This window comes from Zingiber officinale, chromosome 8B (genome assembly GCF_018446385.1).
Source record: "Zingiber officinale cultivar Zhangliang chromosome 8B, Zo_v1.1, whole genome shotgun sequence".
Classification (NCBI taxonomy): Eukaryota; Viridiplantae; Streptophyta; class Magnoliopsida; order Zingiberales; family Zingiberaceae; genus Zingiber; species Zingiber officinale.
Window position 1 is genome coordinate 89,172,663 of NC_056001.1, and position 16,235 is coordinate 89,188,897.

A 16,235-nucleotide genomic window follows, 5' to 3' on the forward strand; every position below is an offset into this window, starting at 1 on the left:
AAAGAAATCTACATTTTAAGCTCTAAGAAATCTGCACTACAAGCTTAATTAAAATCTGCACTATAAGCTTACATAAAAATCTGCACTATAAGCTTGATTGAAATCTGCACTATAGGCTTAATTAAAATCTGCACCTATAAACTTAATTAAAATCTGCACTATAAGCTTAATTGAAAATCTGCACTATAAGCTTAATTAAAATCTGCACTATAGGCTTAATTAAAATCTGCACTATAAGCTTACATAAAAATCTGCATTATAAGCTTAATTAAAATCTACACTATAGGCTTAATTAAAAATCTGCACTATAAGCTTAATTAAAATCTGTACTATAGGCTTAATTCAAAATCTGCACTATAAGCGCTTAATTAAAATCTGTAATATAAGCTCTACATAAAAATCTGCATTATAAACTTAATTAAAATCTGCACTATATGCTTAATTAAAAATCTGCACTATAAGCGCTTCTTATGCTTCGAATTCAAGAAGAACAAAGGTCCGAAACTACTCCTACTGTAGGTGAGAAGCACTTACCTTGCTTCTTGGACTCACAACCGAATAAAAAGGGCTTCTAGGACCTTGGTCGGCCGCCGGAGATGATGCCCTAACTCCCTTTCGTTTTCTGCTCGAGCTCCGCCATCGTACGCAGCAGAGAAGGAGAGAATGGTTTAAGTCACGGGAAAACAGAGCATCAACTTATCCCTTTTTATAACATAATATTTCTGTTAAGTCCTTAAATAAATTCGCTACCTTTTCTAAACAGACAAATCCAACATCAACTTATCCCTTTTATAATATTCTGTTAACTATCTTAAATAAATTCGCTACCTTTTCTAAACAAACAAATCCAACATCAACTTATCCCTTTTATAATATTCTGTTAACTATCTTAAATAAATTCGCTACCTTTTCTAAACAGAAAAATCTGTTTACCCACCTGGTCAGCCGGGTTTTGACCGAGTCAAAGGTCGTGGGTTCAATTCTCGGCTTGGACATTTTTTTGTCGAAACTTCCTTCGTTTAGTAAAAATACCAAACGACCTCCAAAAATTACATAAAAATACTCTAAAATATTTCTAAATATTTTTAAGAACTTTTAGAACTCCTAATGAGGAAAATTGGGTTGTTACACCTCCATGGGGCTTGGAGGGACCTCGGGTGCAAAGCCGGAGCCAACTGCGAAGAGGAGCTGGAGGTGCCTCAAGACCGCCGGCTGAAAGCGCCTTGGAGGGCGTTGGAGGCACCTTCAAGTGGATGAAGTGTGACCTGGCTCGATCTGATCCATGCGGCTGACTCGGCTTGTTGGAGGCGCCTTGGAGCTTGATGGATGCGCCTTGAACACCCTTTATAAGGGAGTCTCGACCAGCAGCTCAACACAACACAAGAAAAGCAATCCTTACGCAACCAGCTGCTAGTGAGAAGTTCCAACGAAGCTGTAACTTGACGTCGACGACCCTAGAGCTCAAAATCTACTATTAATCTTGTCATTGGTATATTTCATTATTAATTGTACTTGAAATTTGTAACTATCTTTACGAGATTATAGTTGTTGCCCAACGTAAACGCTCAACGAGCGTGGGCCTTGGAGTAGGAGTCGACATAGGCTCCGACCAAATAACTACTTGTGTTTGCGTGTGCTCTTTTCTTTACTTAATTCCGTTGCGTATTTTCGACTCTGTTTTAAATCGAACGAAATAGCCACGAGCGCTATTCACCCCAGCTCTAGCGCTTCTCGATCCAACAATTTGTATCAGAGCGGGGTTGCTCTGAATTGGTACAACTACCGTTCGAGCATTTTTTTTCGTCGATTTTTTGTTTGATTAGAGTAAAAATAATTTCGAAAAATTAATTTCAAAAAATTCATTATCATCTTTTCACCACTGGTCCATATTAGCGAAATATCGTGTTTTCAAAAATTTATGGTAATATTTTTTAATATTATTTTAATAATAATTTTTTATTATTTTATTATTTTTTTCTCAAATTTCTTGAATTACTATTTTCTATTTGTTTCCCGCACTACTAATCCAAGACCAAGTCTTGGAACAAGTTTTATTATTTTTATTTTGCGAGATTCCTTCTTAATGGCCTACAAAGATGGGTACAGCTCCACATGCCTACCACTTCTGTCCGACAAAAATTTTAGATACTGGAAAGACCAGATGGAGCACCAATTGAAGACTGAAGCAGAAATATGGATCATAGTCCATATTGGATTTATTTTCCCCACCGAAGAAGGTGTACCCATCACCTGTGACAAGTGGGATGCACAAACAATAAGAACATTCGAGGCAAATGCAAAAGCAACATAGACTCTCCTATGCAGCTTAACAAATTCAGAGCTTGATCGAGTCGGAGAATTTAACAATGCTAAGGAGCTTTGGGAGAAATTGCTCAAGCTTCATGAGATTCCTTCAGAGTTAGAAGATCAAGATAAACCAAAGTTCGAATTCGAACACGACTTTCCAGAATCTACCTCTGAACCAGACTCAGAAGAATCGGATCAGACAAATTTCATAGCACTAATGGCCAGAGAAGAAATTGCTAAATCTGAGTCTGAATTCGAGATGATAACAGTCAAGGGGGAGGATCCTATCACGGATCTAAAAGGTAAAATTGTAAATTCAAATTGTAAAACTCTGATAACCTGTTTTAAGTGTAGGGAGAGAGGGCACTATAGAAACGAATGGCCCACTCGTAAAACTCGATCGGCACAATCGGAGGAGAAGGAGAAAACGATCAGGAGAGGGAAGAAACACATTAAATGCTCCAAATGCAAACAAATGGGTCACTGCAAAAGACAATACCCAGAAAGAAGACCCAAGAATCCAGAGGGAGAAATCAAGGTTAGTACATTTACATTATATGAAAATCCGATTTTTGCAACACATGATTACACTAGTTTAACTAATCCTGCTTGCTCTAGTATAGATTTCTCTTCAAAATTAGATATGCATTCTAATAATGTAATGAATAAAATTAATTCAAATAAAAATAAGAAATTAACTCTTAGAAAATTAGAAATACAAAATAATATTTTAAAAGATAAAATTGATAAATTAGAGAAGATTGTTAATAATTTAGTCAAAACACAAAATCTAGACTTAGATTACAAGTCTAAAGTAAAACTTAAACACTACAAACCAAACTAAAATCTAAATCTAGCTTAAATCGAAAATTAATTTAAATCTAACCTAGAATCTAAATATAAATCTAACTTGAATCGAAACTTAATTTAAATCTAACCTAAAATCTAAATCTAACTTAAATCTAATCTATAAATTAAATATACAAAAATAAATAATGCAGGGAGAGGCTCCAGAATAGCTGGCACCTCCAAAAAGCAACCTATCCGGCAAGGTAATTAGGTTTAGAATAAAAAGGGGCTAGGTTTAACTTGACCTACAGTACTGGTGAAATTTTGGATGATAGTACGTTAGGGAAGCATAGTCTATGCATGTCTAGGAAGATATGACTTCGACCTGGTCCATTTGGCTAAGTGGAACTGACCGAAGCTACCCTTTATGGATCCTAACTAGTTAGACCAAGGTTTTGTATTAAGTTCAGTGGATAGGACTATTTGGAAAACCTCAAAGGCATGGTTACTTTAATGATGTCAAAGTGACTCACCATAACCCAGAAGTTTATCCAAAGAATGTCTATTTGTTGAGCCCAAAACTAAACCTGAATCTAACATAAAGTTAAACCAAACCCTATAATTGAAACTCATTCATCTCACAAAATTATAGGATCCCCTAATTTAAAAAATCTAGATAGGGTGAGATGACTAAGGATTAAAAACCAAATTAAATTAATAATTAAAAATCAAATTAACTCTTTTAAAAAATTATTTTAAAATCATTTAAAAAATTATTTTAAAAATTATTTTAAAATCATTTTAAAAATTATTTGAAAAATTATTTAAAACTCATTTTAAAAATCATTTGAAGAATTATTTAAAAATCATTTTAAAAACCACTTTAAAAATTATTTTAAAAATTATTTAAAAATCATTTTAAAAATAATTTGAAAAATTAATTAAAAATCATTCAAAAATTATTTTAACATCAATTTAAAAATCTTTTTAAAAATTATTTGAAAAATTATTTTAAAATCATTTAAAAAATTATTTTAAAATCTTTTAAAAAATTATTTGAAAAATTATTTAAAAATATTTTAAAAATTATTTAAAAATCTTTAAAAAATTATTTGAAAAATTATTTTAAAATCATTTTAAAAATCTTTTAAAAATTATTCGAAAATTTATTTAAAATCATTTTAAAATCATTTAAAAAATTATTTTAAAATTTTTTAAAAATCATTTTTAAAATCTTTTAAAAATTATTTGAAAAATTATTTTAAAATCTTTTAAAATTATTTGAAAAATTATTTAAAAATCATTTTAAAATTTATTTTATAAATTATTTAAAAAATAATTTTAAAAAATATTTGAAAAATTATTTAAAAAATATTTTAAAAATTTATTTGAAAAATTATTTTAAAATCTTTTAAAAAATTATTTGAAAAATTATTTTAAAATCTTTTAAAAAATTATTTGAAAAATTATTTTAAAATCTTTTAAAAATTATTGGAAAAATTATTTTGAAATCTTTTAAAAAATTATTTGAAAAATTATTTAAAATTCATTAAAAAATTATTTTAAAATTTATTTTAAAATCATTTTAAAAATTATTTAAAAAATTATTTTAAAATCATTTGAAAAATTATTTAAAAATCATTTGAAAAATTATTTAAAAATCATTTTAAAAATTATTTAAAAATCATTTTAATAATTATTTAAAAAACATTTTAAAAATCATTTTGAAATTTTTTTGAAAATCAATTTGAAAATCATTTTAAACTTATTTGAAAAATTATTTTGAAAATCAATTTAAACATATTTGAAGAAACATTTTAAAAATCTTTGAAAATCATTTTAAAAATATTTGAAAATCATTTTAAAAAAATATTTGAAAATCATTTTAAAAATTATTTGAAATTCAAAACTTATGTTTTATATCAAATGCAAAGACAACTTCATCTCACAGTCACACATAAGTTGAACATGCTTGTTAATCTAGAATGAGTGAGATGGAAAGTTAGGAAAATAAATATTCTATTTTAACCTCTCATGCTTGGACTCCTGGACCCAAAGAATTTATTAAGGCATTTATTAAGGGGGAGTGATTTTGAATTGGTTCTAAAATAGTTTTTCTTTAAAATAAAATTTTGACTTGACTTCAAAATTAAAAACTATTTTTGACCTGTCTTCAAAAATTTGGGTTATTTTTAACTTAGCTTTAAAATTAAAATTATTTATGACCTGACTTTTAAATTACAACTCTTCTAGAATGCTTTCAAAGCTAAGCCTTTATGTAAAACCTCTTTAAGCTAAGTACTTAATCAAGTCTTCTTTAACTAAACTTAGTTAGATTATTCTTTAAACTTAGCTATTTGGCAAGATGTTTTCTCAAAGGCAATCATTTTTAAGCTGAATATATAGCTAAGTATTTCAAATTTAGCTAAATATTTTTTTAAAAACAATTAGCTAAGTACTTTTTAAGGTTTAAAAAAAAAAGTGGTGGAAGTTAGCTAAGTGTCTCTCAAAACAATTATTTTCAAATGCTAAGTTTTGCTGAAAACGCTAAGTATTTTCCAAAGAATTTTCAAAATTTTATCAAAATAATTCTCTCAAACTAAAGGAAGAATTTTGTTTTCAAAATTTATGATAATATTTTTTGATTTCACCTAGCTAAAAGTCTTACAAGAAAATACCTCTAAGCTAAGTGCTTATCAAAGTATGGTTAAACCCTCTATTTTTCTATCTTTTTGAAAGATAAAATAATAATTATTTCTGAAAAGTTAAGGTTTCTCAAAACAAGCTAAGGCCTACACTCAATTTTTTATTTACTCTCTCGGATATTTTGATATATGGCAAAGGAGGAGAGTATAAAATTCAAAAAAATTTAAGAAAATTTAAGAACAGAAATCCTTGAAATTTTTAAATTCATGGGAACTTTTATTAAGGAAGAGCTTTTGTAAACTTCTATTTAGGGAAGCTTTTTATGCTGAATTTATGCTTATGCTTATTTCATACTTGCCCTTTCATACTTATGCTATCATTGTCTTTTCTTTATTATCTTTTTACTTAACTTTGAATTTCGGTTGTCATAATCAAAAAGGGGGAGATTGTTGGTGCGGGAAGCATCCGACGATCGAACTCAAGTTTTGATAATGGCAAAGGGATTCAAAGTTAAGATTCCTTGTTATCTAACGTGCTTAAATGAGGTTTCAGGAAAGTCCTAACTGCGGTTAGGCAGGTGAAAATCCTGAGGGGTGGTAACCTTAGGTCCTAGGGGGTGGTAACCCTAGGTGAAGGAAAAATCCTAAGGGGGGTAACCTTAGGTCCTTGTGTTAGAGTGTATACTAAAAGCCTAGCTTTTGGTATAAATATATATCTAGAAATAAGAATCACATTGGTCAAATGTCTACATTTATGATAAATGTAGTTGCTCAATTAATTTATATTGTAGATAACATGGTGTGTGGTGTCACACACAGAAGATCATGTTATTGGTTCCTTATAAATTATAAACAGTAGCTCACGACCAAGATGGAAAGGAACAAACCATTGGAAAGTCGTAGTGTAATTAGGTATTAGTTTATCTTAACTATATAATTACACTAGTACACTTAGAGTGTATTGAGTAGGACCATTTGAGGTCGTTCCTTTTATACTGATTTTATGAAGGAACAAAGACCTCAGTTATTATGGAAGTGTGTGCTCTTAATCCTAATATAATAACAAGCACATATATTTGATATTTATTTCTTTAATTTATCAATGGGTGAGATTTAGTTCGATGAATCAATAAGCCCGATAAGTTGGGAAATGATATCACTTATAGTGTGTGTTGTTGATTATAGAAGGAAACTGTGTCCTAGTAATCTAGGTTGAGAATGTCCCCAAGAGGAGCTCATAAGGATTGTCATGTTAAACCCTGCAGGTGGACTTAGTCCGACATGATGATGAAGTTGAGTGGTACTACTCTTGGAGCTAGATATTAATTAAGTGAGTTGTTAGTAACTTACTTAATTAGTGGACATTTGTTATCTTAAACACAGGGAGACTAACACACTCATAATAAGAAGGAGCCCAAAATGTAATTTGGGATTGGTGCGGTAGTTCAATAATAGTTCTTTAGTGGAATGAATTATTATTGATGAAATTAAGTTGTGTATTCGGGGCGAACACGGGATGCTTAATTTCATCAGGAGACCAAAACCAATTCTTCCTCTCGGTCCCTATCGTAGCCTCTAGTATATAGATATTTATACCCAACGCATACCCACCTTCTTACCCATCCAATGGGGCCGACCAAGCTAGCTTGGAACCCAAGCTAGGGCCGGCCAAGATCAAGTGGATGAGTCATGTAGGTGGCCGGCCAAAGCTTGGGTCCCAAGCTTAGGTGGCCGGCCACTAGAATATTAAAAAGGATTTTTATTAAAATTATTTCTTATGTGGATATCATGATTTTAAAGAGAGTTTAAAATTAAAATTTCCTTTTATAGCTTTCTACAAAAGATTAAGAGAAGAGATTAATCTCTTTCCTTATTTGTAGTTTAAAAGGATGGTTTTAATTTTTGGTAAAAACTTTCCTTATTTGTAAATCATCTACATGTTTAAAAGAGAGTTTAAAATTTGAAATCTTTCCTTATTTGTTGATTAAAGGAGGATTTTAAATTTTAAGAAAATTTTCCTTTTTAACCATGTTCATGATTTAAAAGAAAGTTTAAAAATTAATAATTCTCTTTTATTAGTTTCTACAAAAGATTAAGAAAAGACTTATATCTTTCCTTATTTGTAGATTAAAAGAGATTTTAATTTTTAGAGATAACTTTCTTTTTATCCACATGTTTAAAAGAAATATTTTATTTTATTAAATTTCCTTTTTATAAACCAATCATGAATGGATTAAATTATTGGAAATTTTTTATAAATTTCCGGAAACAAATTAGGAAGTTTTAATTCTTGTTTTAATTAAAACTTTCCTTGATATGGGGCTTGAGGTGGCCGGCCATTGTATTTGAAAAAGGAAATTATTTTTAATTAAATAATTTTTATTTTCAATGGAAAAAGAATTAAGGAAATTTTTATTAAATTTTCCTTATTTGCCAAGACCAAGGATTATAAAAGAGGGGGTAGAGGAGGGTTCAAGGTGAACGACTCTATTCTATTTTTCTTCCTCTTTTCCTTGTTGGTGTGGCCGGCCCTTCCTTCTTCTCTTCTTCTTCTCTTTGTGGCCGAACCTCTCCATGCTTATGGAGTTTTAATTGGTGGCCGGATCTAGCTTGAGGAAGAAGGAGAGAAAGCCTACATCCCTTGGAGCTTGGTTGGTGGAAAAGATCTTCATCTTTTGGAAGCTTTGTGCTTGGCCGAAATTTGAAGAAAGGAGAAGGTGATTTGGTGGTTTCTCATCTCGGAAGATCGTTGCCCACACAACGTCCGAGGTTAGAAGAGGAATACGGTAGAAGATCAAGAGGTTTTTCTAAAAGGTATAACTAGTATTTTTTCTTTCCGCATCATACTAGTTATTTTTGGAAATAATACTAAATACAAGAGGCATATGATTCTAGAGTTTCGAATTTATTTTCGATATAGTGTTCTTTTGTTTTTTTTTCCTTGTGATTTGATTGTTCTTTTCGGTTAACCTAAAGTTATTTTAGGAAATTAAATATTAGCTTTCCATAAAAGGTTTTGTCTAGTCGGTGGTGGTTGCTCCCATATCCAAGAAGGTCATGTGCCTCGCCACGTCAGTACTGGGAACCAATTATGGAAATTAATATTTAATGGAATTAATAACTTAAGGTGACTTGGGTCGAACGTGTTAAGTTCCGCAGGAGATCCAAGTCAAAACCTAAAAGAACAAATAGATTAAGTTTTGGATCAAACGTGTTAAGTTCCGCAGGCGATCCAAAATTTAATTTAAAAGAACACTTGGTAGCTAGGAAAAGGTTCAGACCTTTGTACAAAATTTTTGTACAGTGGAGCCTCTAGGTTTTCCGAGTAGCAACCAACAATTGGTATCAGAGCTAGGGTTTTGCCTCTGTGTATTTGGTATTAGTTTAATTATGCACATGTCATACATAATTTAGGCAGGTTAATAGTAGGATGTGCTAACTTTGTGGATGTAGGATCCAACTATTATGGCTTATAGTTATTATGTGTGTGATTGGACCCTTGGACATGTCAAGGGCATTTTATTGTGTGTGCATGATTGTATTATAAAATACAGCAGGAGCTGTATTTAGTTTTATTAGATTTTATTTTTGATCTAGTTACATGTACGTTCCTTTTATGGAATATAGGATCGATGGATGTAAATTTTATTTTATGTTCGATCTAGTTTACATGTACATTCCTTCGAGGAATATAGGATCAAAATGTAAAATTCTATTTATGTCGCGGATCGAATCTTGCAAAGCGTGGAACCTTCTAAGGACCAGAGGCGCAGCGGAACTAGGAGCAGCTAGACCCGGTGGCAGTGGCCAAATATGGCAGCAGCTTGGGATGACAACACACGGAGGACAACAAGAAATAAAAGCCATAATAGTTGAAAATTAGATTTTCTATTTATTGCTTTTATATTGTGCTGTGTGTGCATGTTAGTTTACATATTTAGTAGGCTAGCATAGTTAAAATTCCTCATTTATAAATAACTAAGTGGGAGAGGGATTTTTAAGTAAATCCCATGGTCTCCATTACTGGTTTGTAAGTGATGCAAACAAACTTGCGCGTTGGCTCTGAGTGCCTTCCTCCATAACGGATGAGCTTGTTTGTGGATCACTAGAACAGACTTCCATTTTTGGATGACTATAGGAAGTTAATTAAGAGCGTGTGATCTTCCCCAACGGAAGGGGCATAATCTTATTAATGGACTTAGTGTCAAGTAATGGTATACACTTAGACACATCTAAGAGTATCCTCCCCATCGGAGTCACTGCTATTATTTGTGTGACCAAATGATACCAACTATTAATTTTATTTGTCAAAAAGTTAGGTTGACAAGATAATAAAATTAATGGGTTTAAACCCTCCTTTTACAAATGTTGAATTTGTATACGTCCACACTAACGTGGCATGCAAAATTCACGGTGTTTGAGGTGTTGGTGAATTTAAATAATATTATTTGAGGAATCAATATTTTTTAAATTCAAAAGTTTTTAACCAAATATTTGATCAAAGACAGATCAACTATTAATTTTATTCGTCATAAAGTAAAGTTGACGAGATAATAAAATTAATGAATAAAATCTCCTCTTCGATTTTGTATACGTCCACACTATCGTGGCATACAAAATTCATGGGGATTTTTAAAGAGTTGATCTTGACCAAGTATTTTTGTGATTCTTAGGATTTAAAATATTTGTCAATCCCCTAGAAGTCATACTATAAGAAAGACTTAGTAATCCCAATTGTAATGATTGGAAATAGGACTTGGACATTAAGGTAAACTATCTTCTTAGAACTAAGAACAATATAGGTGTATTTAATTCATTAGTTGAAACATGTTTAGTGGTGTTATCTACCAGCACTACAAGAAATTTTAGATTTAACCACACCTAATAGTCAACAGTTTTTCGAGAAACTGTTGTCTTTTTGCCATTTAACAACGGTTTTATTGAAAACCATTGTTGTTCACCATAATTTTTTTTAAATAACAACGGTTTTTAAAAAACTGTTGTCTAATGTATGTCAAAGACAACGATTTTTAAAAAATTGTTGTCTAATGTATGTTAAAGACAACGGTTTTAAAAAACTGTTGTCTTTTAGCGTTGCTTACATGATAATATACAACAGTTTTATTAAACTGTTGTCTATTGAATGTAGTTGAATCCCAAAAAAATAATAGTTTTTTTTAACTTCACAAAAAAAAACTCACGAACAACGAGTTTTTTTGTTCGCGTGAGGCTAGGTCACCACTCCCGATTCCCCTTTCCCCTCCTTCCCAACCCGACGCTGATCCTCGCCGCCTATCGACTTCTTCTCCCCGCATACATAACCACCAGCTGTCACGCCCCGGAGGAGTCTCTGTCCAAAGAAATTTCGGCAGCATCTCCCCTGTACGGCGGACAATCTGAAACTTTTCTACAAGCACTATATACCTCAGCCACATGCGGCTGGAATAATAACAAATAAAGAAAATAAACACCACGTAGTTAATATCAAATTCAGCCTCTGGCTGACACAACCACGCAGTTAAAAATAAAGCAGCTCACTCGGCTGTACCAAAACCAAAACACAAAACTGCTAGCCGGCTAGGCTTACACAACCAACAACAAATACAAAATACCACATAACAACATCAACACTCCAAAAATAAAACCAGAGTACAGAGCTAAACAAACTGATACATAAAACAAACAAAACATACGTGAAACCGATAAGTCTTCTGATGTGACGTGGGGACCAGCAGACAGGATGCTCCAAGCGACACCATAAATAACCTGGTACCTGAAAAAGATAGTGTCAACGGGGTGAGTTCAACAACTCACGAATACCAATGGACATGAGTAGTAAGATATATCTAATAGCAATAAACATGGAATACAGACTTCCTAATCATAGATAGGGAATATGCAAAACCGAAAGGTAACCGAGGAAGCAGTACTCACCAGAACTCCTATCCGGATAAAAAGGTCGTCAAACCGAATTGTCAATAATCACATGCAGTCAGTATCGATCCAACCAAAACGCAAACCAAACGCAGAAACACAATCATAAGAATATAAATGCATCAATGCGTATGATGCTAATGATGCGTCTGGTCACCCCGACGCTAGTCACCATCTCACACAAATGGTGAGACCGAGTGGGTAGGTGACAACCGTGCACTCTGTCGTCATTGCTCCTGATGAGTGAATGGGATGCTGTCGGAGTACTCACGTCCTGTGACCCCAAATCATAAATGGGGAGCTCAATGCTCTCAACTCCCGGCACGAATATCTATCGGCTACCATGCTGAGTCACCTGACCAACGGAGCCAAACAAAGTCCACCGTCTGCCGGCTACTACGCTGCTACACTACATGCCAGCGGAGCCAAACATAGCGGAACTGTCTGCCGGCTACCACGTTGAGTCATATGACCAACGGAGCCAAACAGCAGAACCGCCACACACCTACCTGATATACCACTAAACCATGAGTGGGGATGTGTGCAGTACATGTAACTGGCGATGGGCTCAACCATAGTGGAGCCGACAATCGCACAGCATGCAATCATGATGCATGTCACTATGCATAACAAAAACTGATCAACATAACCATATCCATATATACAAAATGGGTACTACAGTATCAGTAGGTCAATCCACGGATCTAGGGCATATAGGTCCTCTATGGTATAGCAACCTAGATCCTAAACATATCTCCTTCCATAACATATGTACCAACAATATGCACATATCAAGAATCAAGGTCTAGGTACACGAATCATATATGATATACAAATAGAGGTACACAAGCCAGTCATGGCATAAAACCTAAGTATCAGATAATCTAGATACACCTGCCAGAAATAAAATCCAGAACCTAATCCTAACCTCAGTAGAGCATGGTATGTCACTTACTCTAGGAACTAAGGTACTCATGGTAATAAAGTACTCATGGCAATAAGATACTCATGGTAACAAATCACGAGATATAAGCACGAATACATAACAAGCGATAAACCTAACATGCTATGGATATCAAACAGTGACATACCAAAGACGAACATGTTCATTGCTTGCAGCTATAAAGTACTAAGCATATCCAAATGACGATATCATAAAAGATAAGTCAAGAGGTACCCGCCTCCGATATAGATCGAATCGAACCAATCCGATGTCGAGACGCCCAATCTCGAATCACAGTCCTGTAACAACATGATATACGGATTTAGCTAATTACATATAAATTAATTAGCTAAATCATATCCCCGAGAAGTTAACCTAAATCCAAATCCAATTATATATGTATTAATTCATACCTAAAACAACATGTATCAAGAGCGTGCCAACTCAATCCATACACCAAAACCCTTACCTCAATATACAGTCGTGCTTTTGTTGCTGGAACAAGAAAATGCTATAGAGTTTGCTACCAAAACCATAAACTCCCCACCGTACACAATTCCTCAATTCAGCCGCTGCTGGAATCAATAAATCACTCAGAAACCCTAGGTCAGCGCTGGAAATTGTGAAGCTGAGCCTATGGTATCCAAACAAAATCTCAAATTTTCTACTAAGTAACCCCTTACCTTCATGATCGCAGTTAGGGCACCGGGTCGAGTATTAGGCACAGTGTGAAGATGGCCAGCGCTGGTCCCGTACGGTGGGTCGTGAGCATAGGGAGGAGAGGGAGTCGGCTGGCTATGACCCAAACTAGGGCATAGGAAATCGGCCGGAAATGAGAGCTCGGGTGGCTAGTGATCGGCCGCGACGACTGTGGCGTCGGGAGTGGGGCGTCGATGCTAGGGGCAGAGGGGAGTCTCGGCTGTGGCGACAACAACAGCGCTAGAGCTCAGATGCCGGAGATCAGGGTCGGCGTCGCGTCGGCCAGAGGAGAGAAAGAGGGCGTCGGGGGCGCTAGGGCACGGCGACGGCGCTGGATTCCTGTGGCCGGTGATCGGCGCACGGCTCGGCATGGATGAGGAGGAAGATCGGGCTCGGAGAAGAGGAGGAGACGGCTAGTAACGGCGCAGAGGTTAGGGCAAGGAGAGGCGCGAGTGGTTTCGGGGAGAAAAGCAGACGAAACGGCGAAAAATGAAGGAGAAGGAAAATTAAATAAAGGAAAAGAAATAAGAAAAAAAAATTCAACTTTTCCTCATTTAAATGGGGTAGCCAAAACAGGCTTTTCCCCGGGCCCCGTTTCTATCCCCATAAACTCGTCCATACGGTCTCCGAAAAATTCCTGAAAAATTTCCAAAAATTTCGGAAAATTCCTTTATTCATATTCGTCTATTTTCCAGTATTTTACATTCTCCCCCACTAATAAAAATTTGGTCCCCAAATTTCATTATCTACCATCAGCAAGTATCAACAACAGATATAAAGCATAAATGCTGAACGGTAAACAAATCACATATCTCAAGTGAAAAGATGGGGATATCGAGCTCGGATAGTATCCTCGAGCTCCCAAGTAGCCTCCTCGTCCGAATGATACTACCATCCGACCTTAACAAGCCGGATAGTCTTGTTCCACAACTGACTCTCCTTCCGGTCTAAAATCTGTACCGGAATCTCCTCATAAGTGACGCCAGGCTGTACTGAAAATGAGATATATGTCAGCACATGTGTCAGTTCGGGTACGTATCTTCTCAGCATAGATACGTGGAATACATCGTGCACTCCTGCCAAGGACGGTGGTAGTGCCAACCGGTAAGCTACCGCTCCAATCCTTTCCGAGATCTAGAAAGGTCCAATGTATCGTGGAGCTAGCTTACCTATGAAGCCAAATCTCTTCACCCCTTTCGTGGGTGAAACTCGCAGAAATACATGGTCGCAAATAGAGAAACTCTAAGATTCTCCGACTCTGGTCAGCATAACTCTTCTGGCAGTCTTATCCCTCTGACATCCTCCGTCTGATAGTACGGACCAACTCTGTCTCAAGCTGAGTTCTATGAGGTCCCAACAACTGGGCCTCCCCAACCTCATCTAGAGGGTGGGTGTCCGACAAGACCTACCATACAATGCTTCAACGGTGACATTTGGATAGCCGAATGCAAACCGTTGTTATGGACGAACTCTACCCATGGCAGAGGGTCCTCCCAACTGCCTCCAAAATCCAATACACACGATCTCAGCAAATCCTCTAGAGTCTGAATGGTCCGCTCTAACTGTCCATCTGTCTGCGGATGGAAAGCTGTACTGAATCGGAGCTGAGCGCCCAAGGCCTACTACAGACTCTGCCAGAATCGAAACGTGAACCGGGGGTCTCTATCCGAAATAATAATCAACGGGACACCACGTGATCTGATGATCTCCCGGCAAAACAGATCTACCAATCGATCCAGGAAATCTGTCCTCCGATTAGCTAAAACGTGCGCGGATTTGGTTAATTGATCAACGATTACCCAAATCGCGTCATGGTCTCGTCATGTCCTCGGCAAACTCACCACAAAGTCCATAGTATGTTCCCATTTCCACTCGGGAATAGGAATCCACTGAAATAAATCGACAGGTCTCTGGTGCTCAGCCTTCACTTGCTGACAGACAAGACATCTAGCTACAAAATCCGCGATGTCTTCCTTCATGTCATTCCACCAATAGAAACACCTCAAATCTTGGTACACACGGGTACCGCCTAGGTGGACAGCAAATCATGAGCGATGAACCTCCGAAAGTAACTCCCATAAGACCGGACGAGACTGAAGTACGCATAATCTGCCTCGGAAGTGTATAACACCCTCCTCGTCTCGTGTGAACTCGGTCTGCTACCCGGAAGCTATCTGGCTGCAAATAAACTGCAAATACTGATCAGCAGCTTAGGGCTCTCGGATCCTCATCCTGATTAACGACTGAGCAACCATGGTAACCAGAGTACCCTGCTCTGTCTGTCCTATCCTCTCAAGGCCCCAAATCGGAGAAACCTTGAATCAAGTCTGTGACCACAACTCGGTGGCAAGCTAAAGTCCCTCTGGACTTCCGGCTAAGTGCATCGACAACCACATTAGCTTTTTCCTGGGTGATAGCTAATGGTACAATCAAAATCCTTCAGGAACTCCATCCATCTCCTCTGTCGGAGATTTAAGTTCCTTCTAAGTAAACAAATATTTGAGACTCTCATGGTCTGTGAGAATCTCAAATGTAACGTCGTATAGATAAGGCTGCCAAATCTTCAAGGCACAAAATAATGACGGCCAGCCACAAGTCATATACTGGTAGTTCTACTCATGCTCCTACAACTGTCGAAAAACATAGAAGACTACCGTGTCGTGCTGCACCAAATTAGCGCTCAAACCCTGTAGTCATGCGTCGGTATAGAGCACGAATCTATCCTCTTCAGAAGGTAAAACCAAAATCGGAGTCACCACTAGTCTCTGCTTCAGCTCCTCGAAGCTGGTCTCGTAGTTCTTGGACCACGTGAACTTCACACCTTTCCTGGTCAGGCGTGTAAATAGCATAACAATCCGTGAGAAATCCTCAACGCATCTCCGAAAATATCAGCCAAACAAAGGAAGTTGCGAGCCTCT

The 16,235-nt window shown here is 35.8% G+C and overlaps 1 long non-coding RNA gene across 1 annotated transcript; it reads right to left on the reverse strand.

The window, feature by feature from the left end:
* Positions 1–12,856: 12,856 nt before the first annotated feature.
* On the reverse strand, positions 12,857–13,793 carry LOC122017249. The gene is made up of 3 exons (XR_006121298.1): positions 13,302–13,793; positions 13,088–13,193; positions 12,857–12,917 (listed from the first exon to the last, which is right to left on the reverse strand). It is a non-coding gene; the product is annotated as an uncharacterized LOC122017249 (long non-coding RNA).
* Between the last annotated feature and the right edge of the window lie 2,442 nt (positions 13,794–16,235).